At 44.0% G+C, this 25,766-nt stretch overlaps 2 non-coding genes and 1 pseudogene across 2 annotated transcripts; all 3 read left to right on the top strand.

Moving 5' to 3' along the window:
- The first annotated feature begins 7,455 nt into the window (after positions 1–7,455).
- Positions 7,456–9,236, top strand: LOC149191713 (18S ribosomal RNA; annotated as a pseudogene).
- Positions 9,237–11,952: 2,716 nt separating this feature from the next.
- On the top strand, positions 11,953–12,106 carry LOC149191714 (5.8S ribosomal RNA). Its single transcript, XR_016255346.1, has one exon. It is a non-coding gene; the product is annotated as a 5.8S ribosomal RNA (ribosomal RNA).
- Positions 12,107–12,352: 246 nt separating this feature from the next.
- LOC149191715 (25S ribosomal RNA) lies at positions 12,353–15,728 on the top strand. Its single transcript, XR_016255233.1, has one exon. It is a non-coding gene; the product is annotated as a 25S ribosomal RNA (ribosomal RNA).
- Positions 15,729–25,766: the final 10,038 nt, after the last annotated feature.

Raw genomic sequence — 25,766 nt, forward strand, 5'->3', positions numbered from 1 at the left:
GGCACACTCATCAATGAGTTGGTCAATGAAAGGTGTAGGGTAGTTAATGTCTCAATAATCAACACATACCCTAATAGTGCCCTATTTTTTAGTCACATGGACAATATTAGAAACCCAATTTGTGAGCAAGATAGGGTAAATGAAGCCAGCCTTAAGAAGCTTTTCAACTTCCACTTTAATAACTGCAGCCTTTCGAGGGTGCATGGGGAGTAGACACTATTGGACAGGTTTGGCACCTGGATATGTAGGTATTTCATGCACCACAATTCTAGGATCGATGCCGGGCATCTCTTCATAAGACCAAGTGAACACATCATGAAATTTGCGAAAAATATCAGTATAAAGCTGAATCTCCTCTGGAGTAAAAGTTACTCCAACATGAATGTGCTCGACAATCCCTCATTTAACAGAGATGTCGATTGGTTGATTTTACGTAATGTTCCCCATATTCCCTTCAGAAGAAACTTGATGAATTTGGATGGGTGTCTAAAGGGGTTGGGAGGGGAGACAAGAAGTAAACTACTCGAGACAAGTAAGCATTTCCTGATGGGTAGGGAGAAACAAGGAACGATGGTGATGATCAGACCAAGGGGGTTCCTCAAAAGACATAGTCTCAATAATTGCTTCATCAGAAGGAAAAAATTCCTTTAAAGGGTCTAAAGAAGTGCCATATCCAAGCCAAGGGGATTTAACGTACGAGTCGAGAGCTCTGCTCGAAGGAGAAGGTTCAGGGGATGAAGTTGTTACGGAAACAATTTCAATGTAGTTGAGCTTGGCGGGACTCAATGACATCTCATCGCCCTAGGATTCTATCTGATGAATAGGAGGAAGAACCCAAGGATCAAAGTGAACAAAAATTATATTAACGGGAGTGATGTTGGGAGGTGGGAGTGAAAAAACACCCATAAGGGCAAGATCTTTAAAGAGTCCAACTCCCACACTCCCACATGGAATGGAGGTATGCTCCACGAAAGGCACGTTGCCATCAGAGGAGGAAGAGGTGAATAAGGACAACTAGTATACCGTGACAATTTTCCCTTGATGGGGAAAATGAATAACATGAAATAGAGATGAAGACATGGCTCGCATGGCATATGTCCAGATTCGTTCTAGAAGGAGGTTGTAAGTTAAATTGGCATTGAAAACTTCGACCTCCACTTCGACCATCTTCCCTTCCAAGGTAATGAGAAGACGTAAGAGTATACCATAAGGATGAGACTCTCCCATTGAAGGCTTCCATGGTCATGGGAGACTAGCTCAGAGTCAGAGAACCGATAGCCTTCCAACAAGCAACATACATAATGCAAGTAGAAGTGCCTTCATCAATGACCATGTGGTGAATAGTTTTAGAATTGATGATGACCTAAATAAGGAAGGAAATTTGCTGAGGCAGCCTTGGTACATGACTGTCTAGGTCAAAAGTGATCAAATCCAAGTCGGCCGGGTCAATGCCACGAATGGCCGATAGCAATGACTTCCTCTGAGAGGGGAAACTCTAGAGGACCTCTAATGCAGTCATAGCTGACGGGGCCTGGGCTAAGTCCTCAACGATGCTATGGTGTTGAGTAGCACAAGAATTAGGGTTGTAAGAAGACTTCTAGAGTAACCCTTTTAGAGGAGGTCGGATGACCGCCTCAGTACTAGGTTGCTCGATATGGAGGGGACTAGAGCTGGATGGAGGAGCAGCACTAGAGGGGATCTCAGTTTTCTTCCCGGTAGGTGAATACTATTTTGACCAAGTACTAATGTGGATGGGTTTCGTCCCAACCATAAATACCTGAGAACCAAAAGGAGAGGAGGATTGAGATGGATCAGCCACCATTTGAGTTTGTTGTGAGGTAAAAGGCTCTTTGAGCGTGGCAGGAGTCCCAGAGGCACCTTTTAACAAATGACTAACTTCAAACCACCTGGGGTAGTCTTTAGTATAGTGATCCTCATCAAAAATAAGGCAAGGATACTTAGGCTTGCATTTGGCACCTTCCTCGAGTGGAGGTTTAAGGGAATCTTGCTTTAGTTGATCAGCCTTATTCTTTCCTTTTCCCTTCTTTTTTCCTTTTAAAGCTTCGTCCGCCTTGGTGGATTGAATGATGTTAATCTCAGAAGAATTACTAGAATTCGATACAGCCTGAGAATCATTTTCATTCGAAGCATTCAGCTTTTTCTTCCCAAGGTTCACGAAAGATTTCTTAGAGGATGTATTGACAGAACCAATGACACCGTCAACAGATGGTGTTGACAGGGCTTTGGAAGTTCCGGGCCTTAGAGCATCAGGAAAATAATCATATAGTGTACTAGACTGGGAGTAAACCAAGTCAAGGTACTGAGTACGCATGTTAGCTTTCTCTTCAGTTACACATGCCCCCATAACAATGTCCCAGGATATCGAACTGACAAATGAGGTTGTGAACTAGTCAGTCAGAAGCTGATTGGGGATCTAGAACTTAATCAAACGGAAAATTCTCCTCCATTCATGGATATAATCAGATATATGTGTGGCCATGTTCTATTTTAAGGATGTTAGGAGATGCGTGCCCATTTCATATCGAGTCGACAACTGAAAATGGGTTAAAAATTCCATAGCCAACGAGTTAAAGTCCTGAAAAGATCCACAAGCTAGCTCAATATACTATTTTGCGGCAGAGCCAGTGAGAGTCCGTTGAAAAAGGTGGAGCCGAATTGAATCATCAAGCCATGAATTAGACGAACACCATAGATGATAATTCATGACATGAGCTTAGGGATCTTCTCCAGCTTTACCATCAAACTTGGGACAATCACCTAGAATTTTAGTTGGAACCGGTGGCCAATACGGATTATGAAGAATGGGATCATTTGTCAGTTTGGACACATACGATAATTCCAACATTGCTAAAAAGGGTAATTGAGGGTTAAAGGACATCTGAGGCCGCGGGTAGGAAGTAGCACCAGAGTTCCACCCAATTTCTTGTTGCCCCCATTGATTTTGTCCGGACGGATTTGGCCCATAAGGGTTTTGTCCGTAGGGATTTTGTCCATAGGGATTATAACTGTAACTGGATGGTTGACCCTGGATTTGACCCCCAGCATTCCACTGATTACCAACTTGGCTTGTAGGAGCAACATATGGTTGCTGGAAATTCTGATAAGGATTAACCTGCGACTGTTGATAATTTTGGTATGGGGAAAATTGGGTTTGCCCTTGGGATTGCTAAAAACCATAAGGCGGTTGGGCTCCAAACTGAGCCTGGGGACCAGACTGCATTTGATAAGCAGATTGGGTTTGGGATCCAACCTAAATTTGGAGACCGGATTGGGTCTAGAGCCCAGACTGGGGCTGAAAACTGGGTGGAGCTTGAGAAGCAATGAGCATTTGAGTGCTAGGTTGAGCAGGCCCAAATGGATGTCCTTGGGAAAATGGAGTTTGAGGCATCTGGCTAGAAGGTTGGCCCGGTTGAGGTTGAGATTGGCCCATCTACCTAGAAGTTTGAACTTGCTTTGTATTGGGTTGACCTTGCACAACCGGAGGTTGTCCAGAGTGGCCAGATGGTTGAGTAGGTTGAACAATTGGTTGGCCTTGTTGAATTTGAGGCTGACCAACTTGTTCAGAAGGGTGGCCTTGCTGGGTACCAAGCTTTCCTTGTTGAATGCAAGGTCTTCCTAGGTTACGAAAAGGTTGCCCGAAGTATGTAAAAGAATACCCACTAAATGCCAAAGGTTGTCCCTGAATGGGTTGTCCTTGTGGGCCGACAGTTTGCCTTGAATAAGGTTGCCCATAGTATGGCGATCTGTAAGACTTTTCTCTGTAAGACGGTTGAGCTGGTCTGCGGAACCAGAGATTCTAGGTTCGATCCCCAGCAGATTCGCCAACTTGTGATGCAGGAAAGTGTGAAAAACCGGTTGATCTAAACAACTGTGATCTATGTTTGGTAGTGAAAGAAATCGAACCAATACCAAAGATTGGTCCAATAATTGTCACTAAAAATCAACCAGAAAACAAGCAATGAATAAGGCTAAAACCAATCGACAAGAAGGTTGCAAATGGACCTTAGGAAAACAAGCAACCAAGCCAAGTAATTCAAGAACTTGAAAGAAAAAACTAGGTCACACAGACAAAAATGTAAGATTCATTCAATAAAACCAAAGAGAGAGTACCTTAACCATAAGTAATAAAAAACAAGCTAATGAGCAAGAAAAAAAATAGGGGATCAACAGGACTAGTGAATTCAAGAGGTAGAATTAAAAAAACAACTCTACAGGAATCATCGTGGACATAACACCAGCAACTAGGGACAATCAGCCACTAGCTATAGCAACAGAATGACGTCATCGTGAGAGTGCACGTCTCTTCCATGATGAGCTGATTTCAAGAGTTGTCACGACTGTACGATGGGATTCAGCAATGCACAGAACTTTACAACAGAGACAAGGTGACATTGGCACAACTGTTAAACGTTTTTCAGCGATAATCTTAAAAAAATGACAAATGAACCAGAAACTCCCAAACAAAAACCAGTCAATCCTATAGACAATAGAGGGATTTCCTAGATTGACCCAGGTAGCCCAAAATATTGATAGTTTATCCCCAAAATTCAATAGACGCTAAATCAAAACCAATACAAGAACAAACAATAGAAGAAACATGCAAATGACTCCCCAGTGGAGTCACCAACTATGCAGGAAAGTGTTCCCTCTATGGACAAAGGCAACCCCTCTAGCCCTAGAGTGGGTCTAGTCACATCAAGGACAAAACAACAATTAATTCCCTTAAATAGGCATAGTTGGAGGCCTACCTCAAACCGGTGGTTGATGAAGTTCCATTGCGCTGCTCCAGCTTTCGTTTCCTTTTCCGTTTCCTTCTCCTTAATGAGCGATCAACCTGAAACACCACAAGGAAACAACAGAGCACGTAACCGAGAAACAACAATGATCTATTTACTCATAAACTCAACAAGTCATGCGCTATCAAGTAAATTACATACAAGACATAGGAAATCATCATTGATTGTATTAATGATAAATCAAGAGAAAATCTTACAACCAAGTCTTGACGTTGCAAACCTTCTCAGAGGGTCCAACTAGTGTGTTTCTTCAAGCATTCACTCTCAAAGATGAGTCTCCAAAATAGCAATATCTCTCTCTCTCTTATTCACAAGCTTTAACACAAGGTTAAGGGTGCTCGACACCTTCTTGCAAACTATAAAGCAATCCCACACTTGTCACACTCACACCGAAACTATCTGCCAAACTTAAAAGCAGCAGCAATACTATACAACCAAAAGAACTAGTAGATGATAGCAATGGTGAGTGATTTTATAGGAGAAGGAGTCTCCATGAAATGAGGGAGAGGGAGCTTATCCCCAGGGCAAGCAGTACAAAATATGGAACTACCATGCCAGAGGGAGAAGGGCAACCCAAACTGACCCAACAACCAGGTCTAGAGACATCCAGAAGGCCGAATGTTGGAATGAATTCGCCCAATCTAGATTGTCACTGGTCGTTAACTAAGCTTTAGCGCTGACATTGCTAGGAGGCAATGTATGTAGACCGATCATTGCTAAAGATAGCTAATAGCCTTGCATCGGGGCATGAAATACGACCGTCACTAAAAACAGGTGTACTACTGCGACAGGGGTGTGACAGGATTGTTTATGACAAGGGTTCATCGCGTATATTAAGTGTATTATCATGACAGGGCCGAAAACTTAGAAAAAGAGGGTTAATTGGCAACAAAAGAGGGCATTTGTTCAATATGAGCATGTTTCACTGGACACATGACACAGTAGAAGGACTGGAGTGAAAGCAGTGACAAAATACTGTGTAACAAGGGTTTTTCTTTTCGTGTGAAAGGTGGGTTGGTAATTGAGTTGGTTTTTTGGGTTTGCCTCAAGAATGGCCTTGGTTCGTTTGTAGTGTGGCCAATTTTCATCTTCTCTCCATACGCACTCGATAGAACATGAGCGGTAATGTTGTCCATGCTTGTCCCGGGAGGCATATGTGAACAATTCCCCTTCTGCCCTTATGGTGTGGCTCCCTGTGACGGCTAGCCTCTTCATTGTTCGGTTGTTTATGGTGCCAGTTTCTTGTGCTTGTACTCTTTCTGTGTTGGCATTTTCGGTTGAGATGCATAGATTTAAGAGCAATGTGGAAGGGTTTTGGTTGTAAACCACCTACCCTCCTCCCTCTTGCTTTCTTTTTCCATCGGGCGATGTGAGGCGCTATTCTTCTTATTATAAAGTTAAGGGTTGATAATCATTTCAAAGTGCACATCTTCCATGGTTGCATTGGCTTTGAGGTTTTGATAGATGTGTTGGCCCATATGTTTGATCGAGTGGTCGGTTTTTTCCTTGCATCTCACGTGCATGGCAGGCTTTTGCGGTTGGAAATGTTAAGTCACAATGTTTATGGGAAATTGTTGTTTCAATTATGTATGCGCTCGTGGTCCAATGGGGAGGAGGCTTGCTACGTTGATGGTGGGGCTTATCTAGAAGAAGGATTTCGAGGTAGAATTATTCGACCTCCCTCCTCTGCATGGAGGTGGCCGTAGCTGAAAATTATTCATTATCTAGTTGGTAAAGCTGTGGACAATCTAGTTGGTAAATTTTCTTGTATGTAGGATGCGTGGTGTGCAGAGCTTGTTGATCCCTCCTCCTATTTGGATATGTTATTGTATTGTGTAGTCATCCTCTTAATTTGCATTTATTTCCTTCCTTTGCCTTCACATCATGGTTGCCACAGGCGGTCAAGCGATCGAGGTCCACCGTTGTTGTTGTCTGGGTGGACTCCTAGGTGGTCTCAGTGCGGGGCGAGGAGGGTCGCGGGGCATTTCTAAGAGAGGTTGTGGGCTCGGTTGGTCTTATTTTATTTCCTTTTGTTTCCTTTGTGTTGAGGCTACCATAGGCAATCATGCGATCAAAGTTCATTGTTTCTGCTATCCGAGTGGACTCCTAGGTGGCATCAGTGTGGGGCGGGAAGGTTTGTATGGCCTGTCTATGATAGGGATTTGCGGTCAGTTGTCCTCTTTTCATTTCCTACCTTTTCCTTCACATCGAGGCTGCCACAGGTGATCAAGAGATCAAGATCCATCGTTGCTGCTATTTGGGTGGATTCCTAGGTGGCCTCAATGCGGGGCGGGGAGGGTTGGGGCTCATTTGTAATATAGAGGTTGCATGGTTTGTCATTCTCCATTTGTTTCCTTTGCATCGAGGTTGCCACAAGCGATCGGGAGATCGAGGTCCACCATTTCTGCTGTCCAGGTGGACTCCTAGGTGGCCTTGGTGTAGGGTATGGAGGCTTTTGGAGGAATTTCTAAGGGAGTGGGTGAGTGATCGATTGTTTTCTTGTAGGTTGGGGTGTGGTCGCAAACTCTAAAGTGGCCTTGGTGTGTTGTGGCTCGGCAGGTCTACCCATTTGTTTTCCATGTCCTTGGCATGTTGCGTGTGCTTCCTTCTTGGGATGCAAGAGGTGCAAGGCATAAAATTTTTACATGATATTTTTATATCTCTTTGACTTGATGGGTGTTCAGGTTGGCTCTTGGTAAGAGAGCGCCTGGAATGCCATTTGAAGTGGGAGGGTTATACCTAGTTGATCTGTACCATACTACTCGGATAACCGTAGTAATTCTAGAGCTAATACATGCACCAAGTCCTGACTCTTTGGAAGGGATGCATTTTTAAGATAAAAGGCTAGCACAGGCTTGCCTGCTTCTCCAGTGAATCATGACAACTCGACGGATCGCACAGCCCTTGTGTTGGTGATGCTTCATTTTAATTTCTACCCAATCAACTTTCGATGGTATGATAGAGGCCTACCATGGTGGTGACAGGTGATGGAGTATTAGGGTTTGATTCTAGAAAGGGAGCCTGAGAAACGGCTACCACATCCAACGAAGGCAACATGCACGCAAATTACCCAATCATGACATGGGGAGGTAGTGACAATAAATAACAATACTAGGCTCATCAAGTTTGGTAATTGGAATGAGTACAATCTAAATCCCTTAATGAGGATTCATTGGAGGGCAAGTCTAGTACCAACAGACGTGGTAATTCTAGCTCCAATAGCATATATTTAAGTTGTTGCAGTTAAAAACCTTATAGTTGGATCTTGGGTGGTAAAGGTCGGTCTGGCTACTCGGTGTGCACTTTCCCTTCCATCCATTTTGTCGGCAGCGTGCTCCTGGCCTTAATTGGCTTGGTCGTGGCTCCGATGCTGTTACTTTGAAAAAATTAGAGTGCTCAAAGCAAGATTATGCTCTAAATACATTACCATGGAATAACATGATAGGAGTCTGGTCCTTTTGTGTTTTCCTTTGCGACCGGAGTAATTATTACTAGGGACTATCGGGGGCATTCGTATTTCATTGTTAGAGGTGAAATTCTTGGATTTATGAAAGACAGACCATTGCGAAAGCATTTGCCATGGAAGTTTTCATTAATCAATAATGAAAGTTAGGGGCTCGAAGACGATCAGATACCGTCCTAGTCTCAACCATAAAGGATGTCGACCAGGTATCGGCGGATGTTGCTCTAATGACTTCGCCAACACCTTCTGAGAAATTAGAGTGTTTGGGTTCTGGGGAGAGTAAAGTCGCAAGGATGAAACTTAAAGGAATTGATGGAAAGGAACCACCAGGAGTGGAGCTTTTGGCTTAATTTGACTCAACACGGGGAAACTTACAAGGTCCAGACATAGTAAGGATTGACAGATTGAGAGCTCGTTCTTGATTCTATGGGTGGTGGTGCATGGCCGTTCTTATTTGGTGGAGAGATTTGTCTGGTTAATTTTGATATCAAACGAGACCTCAGCCTGCTAACTAGTTGAACCTCCATGGCCAGCTTCTTAGAGGGACTATGACCATTTACGCCATGGAAGTTTGAGGCAATAATAGGTCTGTGATGCCCTTAGATGTTCTGGGCTGCACGTGCACTACACTGATGCAACCAACGAGTTTTTCTTCCTGGTTCGAGAGGATCGGGAAATCTTCTCAAATTACATCGTGATGGGGTTAAACCATTGCAATTATTGGTCTTCAACGAGGAATTCCTAGTAAGTGCATGTCATCAACTTGTGTTGACGACGTCTCTACCCTTTATACACATTGCCCATTGCTCCTACCAATTGAATGATCTGGTGAAATGTTCAGATTGCGTTGACGATGGTGGTTCACCACCATCGACATCATGAGAAGTTCATTGAACCTTATCATTTAGAGGAAGGAGAAGTTGTAACAAGGTTACCATAGGTGAACCTATGGTAGGATCATTGATAACAGGGGTTTTATTTTTTGGTTTAGGTTGGTTGTGTTTCGATTGCAATGTGGGACTATGTGGTGTGTCTCTAGGGGAGTGGGTTTGGTGTTTGGCGGGAACATTGTTGGTTGCTTGTCTTGAGGTAACACTTGTTTTTTCATGTGTGTGCTTGCAATCCATGCTTGTGCTTGTCCCACCCATCCTTTGTTTTTCTTTCCCCCAATGTGTTTCTATAGGGGGTTCGGAAGCTTGTTTCTTGGGAGCCCTTCTGACGATCTGTTCGGCCAGGCATGGTTGCTGTAGTTGAGGTGCTTGGGAAATATGATGGATAAATTTAGAATCATTCATAGTGGTGGTGCTCAGTCATTTGTTGGAAGGCATGGGATAGGGGTGTGGGCTTCCATAGTTGGTTCTCTCGAAAAGGCGGCGGTGGTTGATGTGTTGCTTGGGTGAGCTTTTTTGCTGGTGGTTGGGTTGAGGGAGTGGTTGCACGTGCACCTGGTAGCTCAAACCTTCTGTGAGGGGAAATTGTTGAGGTGGGGTCAGTATGGGATGGATGAAGAGTGGTTCAACCCATTGGGCTAGCCACCCTAGTCCTCCTGACCATTCCTCGATATGCCCTCACGGAAGGGTTGGGTGTCCAAGTAATGAAAAACCCCTCCCTCGGTCTGAGCTCCATCGAGATCACAATTTTCCCCGCCAATGGGCATGAGGGTGGAAATATTATCTCATGCCTTTGTCGTCAAGAGAATTCCTCATCCTCTCATGAGCCACTCCCCTTCTAAGGAAAAAAGAAGTAGCGGGTTGTGTCTTTGTTCCTCCCTTTGGATTGTGGGTTTTTTGTGGGACTTGGTCATTTCTTTGTTTCATGGTGTGCACTTTCAGACATCCCTCTCTTTAGTGGCCTTGCACCATCAATGTATTTGTGGCCCGCGGCTTTCTCCAACATTAGGTGTCGACCTGTGACAACTCATCTTTGGAGTTTGATTCTTGACCCCCATTGACTTTCTCGCTAGAAAGGTTGTTGGGTGTTTTGTACACGGAGGGGTGCAATAGCGGGGTGGGTTTGTTATTAGTAGTCTATTTGTCATTTGAAGCCTTGTGCTGGGTTGGGGGGTTGTTTACCTCTCAGTAACATGCTCCAGACACTGGTCTCATCATGACCCTTGTATTTTCTAGTGGTCAAGTTTAGGTTGTGATTTATTTGCTTGGTTGTTTGATTGTTGTCTATTATGTTGTAAGCTAGAAAGGGTGTTGTGTCGTAATATATGTGGGAGGGTGTGAAGAGGTGGGATGCTTTTTGATTGGCTGCCTTGTTTGACTTATTTTTGGTTAGCGGACATCTACTCAGCGTGCTGTTGAGCTTTTCTCTTTTCTTGGCATATTTGTTTCTTTGGTGTTGTTTTCTTCCCTTCCTCCTTTTTCCCCTAGCTTTATGGAGATGAGGTGGGCTTTTTTTGGATTAGTGTTCAAGAAGGATGAAAAGTAGTGCAAGTTCCCAGGGTGGCCACCCTAATCCTTCTCAATCGCCATCCCCTGTAGTTCCCCCCTTTTTGCGAAGGCATGGGGTTTGGGAAGCTTGTTCTCTATTTGAGCCTCCCCTTGTGAGCCAGTAGCCACATTTGATGTCTCTTGCTTTCATGTTTTTTCCTCCCTTATTGCTTTTGGCCCCTAGCTTTACGGAGAAAAGGTGGGATTGTTGTGGATTGGTGGTCAGGAAGGAAGAAAAGCAGTGTGAGTTCTGAGGGTGGCCACCCTAGTCCTTCTCGATTGTCGTCCCCTGCAGTTCCATAGTTTTTACGAAGGCTCATGGTTGGGGAAGCTTGTTCTCTATTTGAGCCTCCCCTTGTGGGCCGATAGACACGTTTGATATCTCTCTTTCTTTCATGTTGTTTTCTTCCCTTCTTCCTTTTGTCCCCTAGCTTTACGGAGAAAAGGTGGGATTTTTATGGATTGGTGTTTGGGAAGGACGAAACACAGTGCGAGCTCCAAGGGTGGCCACCCTAGCCCTTCTCGATCGTTGGCCCCTACAGTTCCCCCATTTTTGGCAAGGCACGGGGTTGGGGAAGCTTGTTCTCTATTTTAAGCCTCCCCTTGTGAGCTAGTAGCCATGGTTGATATCCCTTTCTTTCATGTTTTTTTCTTCCCTTCTTCCTTCTGGCCCCTAGATTTATGAAGAAAAGGTGGGATTTTTGTGGATAGGTGTTCAGGAAGGACGAAACATAGTGCAAGCTCCTAGGGTGGCCACCCTAGTCCTTCTTAATCGTCACCCCCTTTAATTCCCCCCTTTTTGCAAAGGCACGGGGCTCGGGAGGCTTGTGCTTTGTTTGAGCCTCCCCTTGTGAGCTGGTAGCCACATTTGATCTCTATTTCTTTCACCTTATTTTATTCCCTTCTTCCTTTTGGTCCCTAGCTTTATAGAGAAAATGGGGAATTGTTGTGGACTGGTGTTTGGGAAGGATTAAAAGCAGTGCGAGCTCTCGGGGTGGCCACCCTAGTCTTTCTTGATTGTTGTTCCATGCATTTCCCCCCTTTTTCAAGGGCGTGGGGCTCGAGGATATTGTTCTCTTTTTGAGCCTCCTCCTGTGAGGGGGGTAGATAGCTTTGTTTCTCTTTCTTTCATGTGTTTTCCTTCCTTTCCTCCTTTTGGCCCTTAACCATACATTTTTTGTGGGGGGTGCCCCTATTCAGTGTTGTGGTAGATTTTTTGATAATACGTGGAAATGACTCTCGGAAATGGATATCTCGGATCTCGTTACGATGAATAATGTAGCAAAATGTGATACTTATTATGAATTGTAGAATCCTATGAATCATTGTGTTTTTGAACACAATTTGTGCCTAAGGCCTTGGTTGACGGCACGTCTATCTGGGCGTTGCATCCCATTAAAAAGCGCTCCATATAATATGTTAGGGAGCAGCGGAGCTGGTCGTTCGTGCCCAATGTGTGCGGTTGGTTGAAATACCTCAAGTGATGTTTCATGGCATGTGTCAGCGAGCAGTGATCCTGTCCCCTTGGATGGGCAGTTGGCATTAGCTGATGCAGGCTTTGTGTGGCATCAATCGAACTTGCTTTGCTCTCTCTTGTTCTCCCATCAGGTAGGGCAGATTTAGCTCCAACTTTGCGACCTCAGCTCAAGCGAGAACACCCACTGAGTTTAAGCATATAATTAAGTGAAGGAAAAGAAACTTACAAGGATTTCCCTAGTAGCAGCGAGCAAGCCGAGAAGAACCCAACATGAAAATCGGGCGGCAGCGGTGCTTGAAATGTAGTTTTTAGAAGCATCCTTAGCAGCAGACCTGGGAAAGTCCCTTGGAAGGGGGCGCCTTAGAGGGTGATAGCCCCGTCAGGATAGGATCCTGCCACATCATGAGGCGTTGTCGGCGAGTCAGGTTGTTTTGGAATGTAGCTCCAATTGGGTGGTAAATTCCATCCAAGGCTAAATATGGGCGAGAGACTGATAGCGAAAAAGTATCGTGAGGGAAAGATGAAAAGGACTTTGAAAAGAGAGTTAAAGAGTACTTGAAATTGCTGGGAGGGAAGCGAATGGAGGCTATTGATTTGCCTCGGTCGGATGTGGAACGACTCAAGCTAGTCCGCTGCTTGACTTGAGGTGCAAACCAATAGGGGTTGTTGCATCGTCACAAGTGCGGGTGGATTACTGCCTGTCAGTTTTCCATTGCGGTGGTCAAGGAACGAAGCGTGCACCCTTGTGGCAGGTCATGTGCGCCTGTGTGCTTGTGGTGTTGGTTGGTGGGCTTTCCATTCGAACCATCTTGAAACATGGATCAAGGAGTCTAACATGTGTGCGCGTCTGTGGCTTTGAAAACCTGTGAAGCGCAAGGAGGCTGACGGGTGAGATCCCCTCTTTGGGGTGGTGCATCGTAAATCGACCTTGAGCTTATGTGAAGGGTTTAAGTACGAGCGCACCTATTGGGACCCGATAGATGGTGAACTATGTCTAAGTAGGGCAAAGCCAAAAGAAACTTTGGTGGAGGCTTGTATCGATACTGACATGAAAATCATTCATCTGACTTGAGTATAGGGGTGAAAGACTAATTGAACCATCTAGTAGCTAGTATCCTCCAAAGTTTCCCTTAGGATAGCTAGAGCTCACGCATGATTTTTATCAGGTAAAGAAAATTATTAGAGGAATTAGGGGGGTAACACCCTTGACCTATTCTCAAACTTTAAATAGGTAAGAGGGTGCAGCTGCTCCATTGAGCCGCACCATGGAATCGAGAGCTCCAAGTGGGCCATTTTTGATAAGCAATTTTGACAATGTGGGATGAACCAAAAGTTGAGTTACAGTGCCAAATTGTGCACTAACCTAAATCCCAAAAAGGGTGTTGGTTGATTAAGATATCAAGATAGTGGTCATGGAAGTTGAAATCTACTAACGAGTGTGTAACAACTCACCTGTCAAATCAACTAGCCCCAAAAATGGATGGCGCTGAAGCGTGCAACCTATACTCAACCGTCAAAGCAATTTCATGTCTCTGATGAGTAGGAGGATGTGGGGGTCATTGAGAAACCTCGGGCATGAGCTTGGGTGGATTGGCGCCTGGTGAAAATCTTGGTGGTAGTAGAAAATATTCAAATGAGATATTTGAAGACAGAAGTGGGAAAAGGTTCCATGTGAACAACATTTAGACATGGATTAGTCGATCCTAATAGATGGGGAAGCCTTGTATTAAGGTTGCACTCTGCATGAGCATCGAAAGGGAATCAGGTTAATATTCCTGAACGAGGACATGGCAGCGGGTGGTAATGTTAGGAAATCCAGAGGTGTCATTGGGGGCCCCTGGAAGAGTTATATTTACTTTTTAACAGCTTGCCCACCTTGGAATCAATTCACTCAGAGATAGGGTCCAACAGCTGGAAGAGCACTGCATGTCTTGCAGTGTCAGGTGTGCCCTTGGTAGCCCTTGAAAACTTGGAGGACCGAGTACCATTCATGCGTGGTTGTACTCATAACCGCATTAGGTCTCCAAGCTGAACAACCTCTGGTCAATAGAATAATGTAGGTAAGCGAAGTCAAAAAAATGGATCCGTAACTTCAAGAAATGGATTGGCTTTGAGGGCTGGGTCTAGGGGTCTATGCCCTCAACTCGTGGTGAGGTTGGGTAGTCGCGTGCCGATTGGGCTATGGGTGTAGAATGCCCCCTACTGGGGGCTTTTCCCTAGGCATCGGACATTCGACTTAGAACTTGTATGGACAAGGGGAATCTAACTATTTAATTAAAACAAAGCATTGCAATGGTCTGTGTGGATGTTGACGCATTGTGATTTCTAGGCAGTGCTCTAAATATCAAAGTGAAGAAATCTAACCTAGCGCGGGTAAATGGTAGGAGTAACTATGACTCTCTTGAGGTAGCCAAATGCCTCATCATCTAATTAGTGACACACATGAATGGATTAATGAGATTCCCATTGTACCTATCTACTATATACCAAAACCATAGCCAAGGGAATGGGCTTGGCAGAATCAACGGGGAAAGAAGACCCTATTGAGCTTGACTCTAGTTCGACTTTGCGAAATGACCTGAGAGGTGTAGAATAAGTGGGAGTTGTTTTCAGCGCAAGTGAAATACCACTACTTTTAACATTATTTTACTTATTCCATGGGCAGAGATGGGGAAATTCCCCTGTTTTTGGCCTTAAGGCATGTTTTGGTAGGTTGATCCGGGCAGAAGACATTGTCAGGTGGGGAGTTTGGCTAGGGTGGCACATCTGTTAAAAGATAACCCAATTGTCCTAAGATGAGCTCAAAGAGAATATAAAACTCGTGTGGAACAAAAGGGTAAAAGCTCATTTGATTTTGATTTTTAGTACAAATTAAAACCGTGAAAGTGCAGCCTATCAATCCTTTAGATTTTTTGAATTTGAAGCTAGAGGTGTCATAAAAGTTACCACAGGGATAATTAGCTTGTGGCAGCCAAGCGTTCATAGCGACGTTGCTTTTTGATCCTTCGATGTCAACTCTTCCTATCATTGTGAAGCAGAATTCACCAAGTGTTGGATTGTTCACCCACCAATAGGGAACGTGAGCTAGGTTTAGACCGCCGTGAGATAGGTTAGTTTTAACATACTGATGAACCGCATCGCAATAGTAATTCAACTTAGTATGAGAGGAACCATTGATTCACGCAATTGGTCATTGCGCTTGGTTGAAAATCTAGTGGCGTGAAGCCACCATGTGTCAGATTATGACTGAATGCCTCTAAGTCAGAATCCATGCTAGAAGCGGTGCATGTCACTCTTCGACTGTATCTTGACCCGTAGTAGGGGCATTGCTTCATCGCCCCCAGGGGCCCGTGTCATTTTCAAACCACGACCGTGAAGCATCTCGGTCGGGGCACCTTTGGAGTTCAATTCCAAAGGGTCATTGAGAATAATCCTTTCCAGAAGACTTAAATATGCAATGGGATATTGGAAGTGGTAGAGTGGCCTTGCTGCCATGATCCACTGAGATTCAACCCTTGGTCGCCTTGATTTAGAGCTTCACTCTTGTCACAAACAAATTTGGACAACCCTCCCACTCTCACACCTTTGCCTCTTCCTCTAAATGAAAATTTTTCATTGCTTGGGGGCAGGAAATTTGGGGTTTTGATGCCGCGACAGAAAAGGTGCCAAAGCCTAGGAAAATTGGGGTTTCCATGTCGTGCTCTGACGTCCAAAATTTTGGGGTTTCCATATCACACCCTGGTGCCAAAAATTTTGGGTTTCCATGTTGTGACGAGAAAGGTGCCCAAGCATGGGAAAAATTTGGTTTTCCATGCCATACCCCGGCGCCCAAAATTTGGGGCTTCCACCCGATGCCTAAAATTTAGGGCTTCAACTCGGTGCAAAAAAATTTGGGGTTTCCACCCAGGCCTAAAATTTGGGGCTTCCGCTCGGCACAAAATAAATTTGGGCTTTCCATGTCACACCCAAAATTTGGGGTTTCCACCTGGAACCTAAAATTTAGGGCTTCTACCCAATGCAAAGAATTTGGGGTTTCCATGTCGCGCCAAAAATTTGGGGTTTCCAAGTCACGCTCCGGTGCCCAAACCTGGGGAAACTTGTGGTTTCCATGTTGCGCCACTACCAAAATTGGCGACGCCCAAGCCTGGGGAAAATTGAGGATTTCCATGTCGTGCCCTGGCGCCCAAACCTGGGGAACTTTGTGTTTCCATGTCACACCATGACCAAAACTAGTGGTGCCCAAGCCTGGGAAAACTTGGGGTTTCCATGTCTCGCCCTAGCGCCCGAGCCTGGGAAAGCTAGGGTTTCCATGTCGGGCCATGGCTGAAACTGGTAGTGCCCAAGTCTAGGGAAACTTGGGGTTTCCATGAGGATGCAAACCAACTTGCAAGTCTGGGGAACTTGGGGTGTTTTGAAACCATTGCCCAAGTCTATGGAACTCGTAGTTTCTATGTTGCGGCGTAGTTGGAACCACCGACGGAAACCATCGAAGTCTGGGAAACATGGGGTTTCCATGTTGCAGCACACCCTGAATCACCCAAGAATCTGTGGAACTTTGGATTTCCATGTCATGGGGTGACGAAAAGCTGCCAAAGTCTGGGGAAATTGGGGTGTCCATTTCGTGGCATGATGGAAATTGCTACTCAAGTCAATGGACACACGGGGTTTCCATTTCACTTCATGACAAAAATTGCTACCCAAGTCTAGGAAACGTGGGGTTCCCATGTTGCCTGCGCCATGTCTAAAACTGTCACCCAAGTTTGGGGAGCTTTGAGTTTCCATGTCATTGCCCGATAGGGAATGACCACCCAAGTTTGGGGAGCTTCAGGTTTCCATGTCATCACGCGACAGGGAATGACTGTCCAAGTCTACCAAACATGGGGCATTCCATTCTGTGGCATGATGGAAGCTGCCCAATTATGGGAAAATCAAGGTCTTCCATGTCCCGCCACGATAGAAACTATGACCTCAGTGTAGGGAACTCGGATTTCCATGTCGCGGAATGACAGAGAACTACCCAAATCCACAGAACCTGGGGGATTATGTTTCATGGCATGAGGGAAACCACCTAATTCCGTGAACCTCTGGAGTCTCCATCTCCCACCCCAGTGAAAACCGCGGCCCCGGTGCGGGGAACTTGGGTTTCCATGTCGCAACATGACCAAAATCACCCAAGTTTGTGGAACTCATGGTTTCCATGTTGTAGAACGATGAAGAGCCGCCCAAGTCTTGTGAACTCGGTGTTTCCATTTCATGGCAGGGTGGAATCTGCTTGCCTAGTATGTCTCTGGAACTTGGGGTTTCTATGCCTCGTTGCGACGGGAGCCATCCAAGTGTGAGAAAGGTGGGGTTTCCCTGCTTCTTCGTGACGATAGCTTCCCAAGTGCACAAAATCTAGGGTTTCCATGTCCCATCATGCCAAAAACCTCTACCATATATGAGGGGGTCCTAGGATGTTAGGTATTCAAGTCCGAAGCACTCGAGAGAGTCGAAATACTGAACCCGTAGTATGGGCACATGTGTTTGGTTATATGAGACTCGGGTGAGCATTCAGTTATATGCGAAGAATTGCACAACATTCACTTATGCATGATGGTGATGGGCGCACCGTGTTGGGTAGGGCGTACGCCCCTTGATATGCGATGGGCAAGTCACCGATGGAAGCCATGTTGGTGACCCTTGTTGGGTGCCCAGATGAAAGAGGTGACCATGTGTGGACGAGTTAGGACACGGGCAGGTGTGCGACGTGCGGCGATGGGTGTAATCGGCTAAGTGTTGGAGCCAACCCATGGGTGCAACGATGCACATGAAGGGACACAAAGCTTTGTTGGAATGGGGTGTGTTGACATTATGTGGCAAGTTAGTCAAGCATGCATGTTGATGGAGCCAACCCTTGTTATCCCTGAGAGACATGGCCCTTGGGCAAAAGGATGCGTATAAGTAAGGAGGATGTTGTTCAACGAAGGGACATCGAACTCACACTTCCACATCGTAGAACAAGTGCAAAGGAAAGAGTTGGGTGAAAACAGAAGGAATAGAAGGATGCAGGTAAGAGAGCCACACCGATGGGTGGATTATAGCGAACAGGTCAGACTTGGTAGTGTGGACAGGCAGAGCGGACCGAGTTACCGACCGGGCAGGCAGGCCACATTGCCTGTGGGCCACGTGCCCTCACTATGGACCGTACCGACGAGTAGAGTTTAGGTGTCACAAGATGGAAAGTTGGGCAGACAGGTTCGTAGTTTAGGTGTGGAGTTGTTTTGTGTAGGCCGCAGGCAGTGCAATACAACCACACGACATGAACGGTTGAAAGAATAATTGAAGAAGATAAATTGATGGTAAGTTATTTTCACTGCATTGTTAAGAACACTTATTGGAAAATTGATTGAGTGTTGAAGTAGGCACAGATCGTGTACTCAAGTATTGGTAAAAGGAAAAAGTACGGTGGTGCTGCACTGTTATGAAACCAGCTCAAGAAAATATAGAAAAGATAGATCAACGCCTTAGAATTCAGCCTCTTCGAGGGGGAAACCTCCTTTACATTACATAAATGAACAATTCTTGGATGATACAAATGACAAAACCTCCTTTCTATATATATGAGTTTAAGGAGTCACAATATAATCCAGCCAACCTAACAATAATAATATAAAGCCACAAAAATAACAATAGAGGGATTCTATGGGGCACAGAAATAACAATATGGGGGTAATAGGGGCACAACAATATAAATAAGGAGTATAACTACAATAGTAATGGGGTAATCACTAGTATTATAGGGACCCAACATGCCCCTCTCCTTCAAAATAGTGTTGTCCTCAACGCTTGAGTCATTCTGGATACTTCTGCATAAAATTCTCATCCTCCCATGCAGAATCTTCAGCGGATAAGTTCTTCTACTTGATAAGATACTCTGAAATTGATTGATTTCGTAGCTGTCAAGTTCTTGTTTCTGTGACTGCTTCCGATTCCAATATAATTTTTTCTTCCTCGTCAAGTTCTGGCAATATTGTTTGAATTGGGAGCTTGTCACCTATAACCTTCTTTAAACATGAAACATGGAAAACTGGGTGCAATCGAGAAGCTGCAGGGAGCTCCAATTTGTATGCCATAGTACCAATCTTTTGCAACACCTTGTACGGACCATAATACTTTGGTGATAATTTATTATCCTTCTTAGCTTGCTTTAGGGACATTTGCTTATAAGGTTGTAGCCGTAGGAATACCCAATCACCTACATCAAAACTTATTTCACTGCGATGTTGATCTTCCTGTTGTTTCATTATATTTTGTGCCAACACAAGGTTATCCTTTAAGAGTTGTGTTAGTGCTTGAATTTGGCCTCAGGCTGAAAAAGACAAAATCCAAGGCAACATCAAACCACTTAGCCTCGTAGCTTGCCCTACGGGGACAGGAGAGGGCTCTCTCAGGGTCTATCTCGGAAAAATGTTTTCAAAGGGATGAGATGACCAATAAAGAACATTGATTTTAGGCTAGTAAACTAATAGGGAAAGTTTGATTTTAAATTTTTATGGTTTTGTTGGAAAACTGAGCACGGCAATTTTGGGTGCGGGGATGAGACACAATTTTTGTAGAGGTCTTTTTGGGGCAAGGTAGGAGATTGTCTTGATGCCTTTGAAATAATTGAATGGATATATATGACCGGTGAGGAGCTAAGGAGAGCAAGAAACCATCGATAGTTCTCCTTAAACAGATGAAAACATAGATATTAATCAAACTTAAAGGCAGATCATAGAAACCATGAATTCTACCTTAACACTTCATTTACTTAATTTGCAGAAGAGAAGAGTAGGAAAATGATACACATAAAAAACTTACAAGTACATGAGAGAAACACACCATCAACAAAAATCACCACAGGAATCCCAAATAGTGCTGCAAAACCCTGGTCTTTCCTTTGCCAAAATTGCAGAGATACAAAGAGTAATACAATCTAAGCTTATCCCTCAAGAGTCCAACCATGAAAATGACTAAGAAAATACATAATATAGGCAAGCTAACACATTACCTTGCCTCTAGGGGTCGAGCTCATCATCCTAGGAGCTGTTTCAACCAATTCTAAACTGAGCACTACAATCTAGGCAATCAAAACAACTCGCCTCTATAAGCTAGGAAACCAATTCATTCATTAATTTTTTGCCATTTTATGAATGAATATTCTAGAATAGGTAAAAAAGTGTCATGTCAACATGAAATTACATCAATTACATCAAGGAGGATGAAAAATCCCACCAAAAAGTCAAAACTGGTCAAATGCTGCGTTTTCTGAGCTGAAGGTGAAAAACTGAGAAAATGTCCTGATGCGTAGCACGCCATTTCTCAATGCGTAGTGCGCCTTTGAGCCCCCTTTTGGTGCACTTCCCAGCATCCAAATGAGGCACAAGTGGGCTTGTTGGAAATTTCTAGATTTCGACTCTCCAGCCCAAGTGGAATTTCTCAATTTGGTGGCCATTTTCCCCTCCAAAAATGCAATCTCCCAAGACTGCTTCCTGTGTGTCCAAAAAGTGGCAGAAGGTCATTTTTTGCTTGTTTTTTGACCTTTTGGGGGCTCAAATCTCCATGAAATGTCTTGGAAGTGGCTGAGAAAGTGTAATTTGTCATGAAAAATCCAAAAATGCTGAGTTTTTGTGAAATGGACCTCCCCAACTTAAGCGTAGCGCGCGGCGCGCTACGCATTGAGGGCAAAAACCTGTTTTTAGCAAAAAAAATTCAAAATTGCTCCAAATTTTCTGAATTTTGAGCTGAGGGTGTATCATTGAGCACCTTGCTCCTTAAAGGTGGCTTCAGACAAAATTTGAAGTGGATCTGGCCTTTTCCTCCGTTTTAGTGCCTTGGCCAAGCGTGCTTTGAGTACCTTCATTTTTTCTTTGCACACATGCATGCAGGCCCAATAATGATTCTTCATGTGGCGGAGCATATCTTTGTCCCTGTTTGCCTTGGCTATCAACCTCTCTAAATGAGTGTTCACCTGAATGAGCATATACCCTTGCTCAATAGGTGTCAAATCACCGGGTCTCTTGCGAGCCAAGTTCCGGTCTTCTCGGATCCTCCACAACTCATCAAGAGTGTGTTCATCCTCTAATTGCTTGTTGCGCTGCTCTAAGTATGTGATTGTCCAATTTTCTGTTTCCAACTTTTGCTGCAACAAGTGATTTTCAGCCTTTAGTTGCTGAATGATCTCCTTTGGCTCCGAGCTAGGAGAACTGATGTCAACGTCAATGATGTATATGTCCGGATCACCTGATGGTCCCTCATCAATCATGGGCTGCTTGCCTCTCTCCTGTACCTGTTCTGCTGTCAAAAGCGAGGCCCCTTCCACCTGATGTGGAGATAACACTCGCTGTGCTGATGAAGAAGGCAAGACCCCTTCCACCTGGTGTGGAGATAATACTCGCCGTGCAGATGCAAATAAGGCCCTGTGGCCTCTCTGATATGTAACACATGCTGGAGCGTTGACATGCTCGGGCTCTGGAATGTGAAACTACTGTGAAGGCCCTCCCTCATCATGGACAATCTCAGGAGGTGGCTGTGGTACCATGAAGAAGTCGCAAGAAATGAAATCCTCCCAAGAAATACCCTACTGTGCCAACTGATGCATCACTATGATCTCGATCAGTGCATAATGATATATACTTTTGTGTTGCTGTGCGGGGTTCTTCCTTTGCACTACGGGCACCATCTTCTCTATATTTCGGCACATGAAAAATGGGATGTTCATCATTCGTACCCGGGTGAAATGCATCAACAAACGGATATGGTACGAATATAAACGTGAAAATCTGCCCTCACAAGTGAAATAGCGCATAATGAGCCTCATCAAGGGTGCATACTCATCCCTTAGGAATCTGAAAGGAAAAACAGAAGTTAGGTGTCTCATGCATCCGGGTTTGATGTATGGTTGATAATGAAATCTGTCCAACTGCTTGCGCTTGGTCCACTCCTCCCCAACATTTGGTATCCCGGTGGCTTGAGCAACAATTTCAGGTGATAGAGTGAAATCCACTCCTGCAAGGTTCACATGACCATTGTGCAAATGTAGGACAAACAAGCGGACTAGTTCTCTATGATGTTGAATTTGTGAGATTCGCTCACAATATCCAAGGCATGATTGATACTGAAAACATGTCATTGCAAGTGGACAAGCTTGCAAATGAGCCAGAGAAGTGGGCTCCTCCCTAACATGCCGACCACCCTTACCACCCTTGTGATGCCTCCTTGGCACTTCTACCTCTGGTGTTGAATCACTGTCATAACTCTGCTGATAATCTGATTCGGTTTCTGACATGGTTTTGAAGGCAAGATGGCTGAAATGTAATGCTGACTTTGCACCCAATTAACTGTTGTTTGACTTTTTCAAATGCTGTCACCAAGGGGACATAAATACAAGGGGATTGTTAGGGAAAGGGGAACATGAGGGAATTAGGGACAATAAACAAAAATAAGGAATTTAGGGAAAGCAACATGGGAAATTATAATATTGTGGGACTTTAAGGTGGAAATGGGGTTTGGGAATGTAGTAAGTTTTAGGGATTTTAGAGTATGAAATTTTATGGGAAACTTTGAAGGAGAATGTTGATGGAAATAAGGGAAAAGAGGGATTACAAATGGGCAACCTTGGACAACAAAAGAAAGTTGAAACCCTAGCACCATAAAGACTTTAAATCTTCCATAGCAATGTAGGGTTTTGACTTCTCATTTTCATGGCATTTAAACATATTAAGTTCTCATTCATCTTGCAAAACCAAATCAAGCCATGGAGGAGAGGCCTACCTACAATTGCTTGAGAGAAAAGTCGATTTAATAGCTTGTTGGCAGTTGATTGGGCGAAAAACTCAATGCGTAGCGCGCCTTGCCCAACGCGTAGCGCCCCTCTGACGCGTAGCGCACATGAAAAATAACACTGAGAAAGGCAGCCTGATGCGTAGCGCGCCCTCCCTGATGCGTAGCGCGCCTCTGAAACTGTCCAATTTGCTAAAAAACTCTTGAAATTGCCTTTGCAAAGATTCACTTAGCTTGTGAGAGGCAAATGAGTTGCTAATGAAGAGTGATGTGCTTTTATAGGCTTCCTTTAGATTTTCATTTGCCCAAAACCCACTTTATAATGTTTGAGTGTTGACACTTTCTTTGAATTAATTAGCTCTAACTTTTGGTTTCTTTTCTTTGAAAAATTGGTTGAAATGATGATTTCCTCTGAAAATTTTTGCAGGGATAGCTTCTAAGATGCTTTGGCAAATGAGACCAAGGCTGCACTTGGACATTTGAAGAATTTGAAATTTTGAGAATTTTTTACAAAAATGAGATAATGACCTTTGTTTTTCAAAAACAGAGTTTTTGAAAACAAGGTGAAAGTTTAGCTGTACAATAGTGAGAATTATTGAAATAATGTTTAATGAAGGACATCCCTCTGGCCTGCTGGTCCTTTATGACCTCTCAAGACAAAAATGGACTCAACCCTAGACCTAAGACCTCGAAACTTAAAGCAAGATGAATGACCCTTTGAAGATTTTATTAACTTAAACAAACCTGAACCAGCAATGCCAAACAGGAGGGGAATTGTCACGCGGAAAGAGTCGATTGTGCGGACACAACCAACCTCCCTAGGAGCCTAAGACTCTCTAGTGACAAACAAGACAAACAAGAGCAATCCTTCTCTAAACATGCATTTACTATATGGGAAATCAAGTGTTTAGATCCTACCTGTAATCCAACGATGTTGTAGCAGTCCAGCTCCGCTGATCCGGATGAGCTCCTCCTTCACTTTGAAACCTGCATACACTAACAATCAAACGATTAAATAGCACTTGATAATCTCATAGAATAAAACATATTTAACACATAGACAAAGGAGTACATGAAACAACTCATAAATAACAAGTTATTGAGAAGAATGGACTCATTTGCATTAATAGGTAACAAAAGGAACAAATAAAACCTGAGCCTTGGTGTTGTGCAAGTCCCTCCCAGGGTCCATGAAGAGTTCTCCTTTACTTTGACAAAGCTCACCCACTTCCAAATAGAACAAGCAAAGATGGAAATCTCTCCTCACAAGCTTCTAAATGGGAGTCCTAATTCCTGCAGCATTTACCCTTAGAAATGTATGGCTTCCAACCTCTCCTCCTTCTGGCCCAATGCCTGTATTTATAGTGCTCAAGAGGAAGTTAATCAGGTCCACCATCAATGGGATAATCCCCTCTTTGGATGGGATAGCTCCCTTATTGATGGGATAAGTTCCTCTTTGGTAGGAGTGCATGAACCATCTGGAGGCGCTCAATACACGTCGAACAACCTTCTAGAATGCTCTAGAAATGACCACAAGTAACTTTTTAAAGATGAAACTTGCGCATTTTAACCTTTACAGGGGGACACACCTGCCCCTTTACATACAGAGTGTCCAAAGACGCAGCTTTTGTGAACATTGGGTGCGTCCACGCAGGTAAGGTTGAGAGAATCTGCGTCCCCAGAGATAAATACATTTATAAAGACTTTCTCTCTTTTTTGGAGTTTGACATGGAGAGCAGAGGCATAAGACTTGCCTAAGAGGATAGCATGACTGTTGATAGAGCCATACTAACTGTAAATAGTCATGGTGACATTTTTTAGTGTAACAGATTGCCCCCTAAAGTGCGAAGCCTGTAATAGATTAGGGTTTTGTATTATCTAGGAAGGGTGAAGCGCTTTATCATTTCAAGGATTATCTCATGGAGAGCCTGGTCAGAACCTGCAATTTTCAACACAAAATACATGTATAAGATTATATCATCATGAGGTAGGCATTCCCATACTCAGATTAAAACTTTAACTAACAGACTAACTACTCTTATACAGGAATGATTTTGCAGTACATCATAATCATAGACTTTTGTAGACACAGTATGGGCGCAGCCATCTGTTTATGATTAGTCTACTTAGATAATGAATACAAAACTCCTCGCAGCCTGGATGGTGGAAACTAGATCCAGGGTCTTCATTTCTACTTCCCGAATTGGTACGATTCTAGCCATGCGAATAAATGAGTTGATGTCGAACATGGTAGAAACCACTTGATTACCAGTCGATGATGTAAACTGTTAACAAGCGTGAGAGAGACCACCAGTAATGTCAATGGTTCTCAAAGTACCCAGTACAATCCATGAGATGTGAATGAATGAGTTGATGTCGAACATTTCACGGAATCCTTCGATCGAAAGTCAATGATGTAAACTGACGTCAAAGGCGAGAAACCTGCCATTGATGCATGCAGACTTCAAGGTACTGACGATTTCTAAGTCATCTCTCTAGATAATGTGCTGATGTCGATAGAAAGCGACCCATTGCAGGCAAGCCTGCAACACGAAATCATTGTTCAAGTTGAAGAAATGTTGCTGTAAGGACTGACTCAGGGATGGTCAAATGGATGACAAGTATTTTGCAGATGAAAGTTTTGCTTGCAGACCTCTCGAACACATAATGACACGACAGATGGCTTGGTGATGAATAACTCAAAGTTAATCCCCGGAACCCAGCTGAAGACTTTTAAAGTGGTTTGATCGACTGTGAGGTAAAGGATTTCC

The sequence above is a fragment of the Pinus tabuliformis genome, chromosome 2_2 (genome assembly GCF_031772625.1).
Source record: "Pinus tabuliformis cultivar Carrire ecotype Pingquan chromosome 2_2, CPIR1, whole genome shotgun sequence".
Taxonomy (NCBI): domain Eukaryota; kingdom Viridiplantae; phylum Streptophyta; class Pinopsida; order Pinales; family Pinaceae; genus Pinus; species Pinus tabuliformis.